Raw genomic sequence first — 1,750 nt, 5'->3', positions numbered from 1 at the left:
TAATGAGCAATTACCTAAACATTTTATCTCACCAGTGGTTTGCTTCCAATTAATTTGTCCAATCATCATTAAATAAGGTAATCGTGCACAACTGTGAACATATATGAAACTGTTTACACTGAAGTTTAAGGAATAGTTTGATGAGGAATTAATCATACCTCCAATACATATATGTAAAGGATATAAAGATGCAGGAAGTTTCCACAAATCTTTTTGTAATGGATAATATGGTAAATGAAGAAATGGAGGTGCAAATCCTCCACCGTGCCATACAATAGACTCATTTCCTGTAGTACTTATAGTATGATTATGTTTATTCCACTTTAGATCTGAAGTGTGGCCTTTGGTCTGAGCGGAGCCAATAGGACTCCAATCAATGACATTTCCATAGGAAGTATTAACCAGTACTCAGGCTATTTCTCCCCTACAAGTAGTCCAGGGAGCCCACTGGGGCAAGTGATTCAGAATAGTGTTTGACAGGGAGGAATATGGGGTACAGAAGTGTTTGGATCAAATGAAGAATTGTGGAAACTATAGGCACTTAACAAAAACAGTCATTGTAAACTGTTCCTTATTTGTAGTATTTTTTGTAACAGTAAACCATGCCTGGGGTGCAACTTTAAGACAATGATCACCATGTCCAATACAAATAGGAGGTCCCCCCGATCCCACTGTATAATTTGTAACATTAGTCCCTTCTTCTTCAGGCTTTAAAGGTCCTCGCTGGGAATATGGTCCAGGCATCCATCTAGAGTCATTACTATACACTAATCATGGGGCATCATAGCAAGAAATGGCCTGATTAACGGGAGGATGGGGAATATAGGCCCAATAAGTATGATTACCAGCAGTGACAAAACCAACCTGAGTGGACACCAAAGCCATTAAGGCCAAAAACATTGCCGATGCATTGCCCCCATGACCATGTTGTTCAGTGATCTTATTTGCTTCTTGAGTCAATTTCTTTATCTGTCCCCAAGTTGGTATAGTCGCCATTTGAGTGCTTAGTAGCAGATAACAAAACATTTTCCAGCTATTTGGGTCAATCTGATGATCTGCTATGCCTTTCTGAACCTCTTCCATTTCCTTCTTTCTCTTTTGAGCCATTTCTCACTTTAATCTTCTTATCCGGTATCCAAAAGGATTCAGTATCTGTGGAGATATAAGCACAACCTCTGCCCAGTGGTTAACTACTGCCGGAAGCCAAAGGGATTTTAGTGTATCATAATAATATATAGGTTGTTGTAGTGGTTCACTAGATACATGTGCCCATTGTCTTTCAGCTGGTGTTGAATTTTCTGCATTTCTATTCAAAAAAATTATGAGTAAATAGAGCTTGGGCTATTTGTCATCTTGGGGATTCCATATAGTCTCCCCCTTTTTGTTTTTGTAATAAAGATTTAAGTGTCCTATTATGCCATTCAACAACAGCTTGACCGTATCCCTGTATTATAAGGGATACAAGTAAAATGTTTAATATTATAGGCCTGGAAAAATAACTGACATTTCTTAGATAAATATGAAGGGGCATTGTCTGTTTTTAACCGTATAGGAATTCCCATGACAGCAAAAGCCTCCAAGAGATGAGAAATAACTGCATCAGCACGCACAGTTGCCAACAGTGTTGTCCACATAAAACTTGAAAAAACATCCACGGACACATGAACATATTTCAATTTACCAAATTCAGGAACAATAGTAACATCCATTTGCCATCATAAAGGAGCATTCCCCTGGTCGTTGGCCCCGG

Source organism: Galeopterus variegatus, unplaced genomic scaffold, assembly GCF_000696425.1.
Source record: "Galeopterus variegatus unplaced genomic scaffold, G_variegatus-3.0.2 Scaffold8086, whole genome shotgun sequence".
In the NCBI taxonomy this organism is placed as follows: domain Eukaryota; kingdom Metazoa; phylum Chordata; class Mammalia; order Dermoptera; family Cynocephalidae; genus Galeopterus; species Galeopterus variegatus.
Note: the sequence above shows the minus strand (reverse complement) of the source record.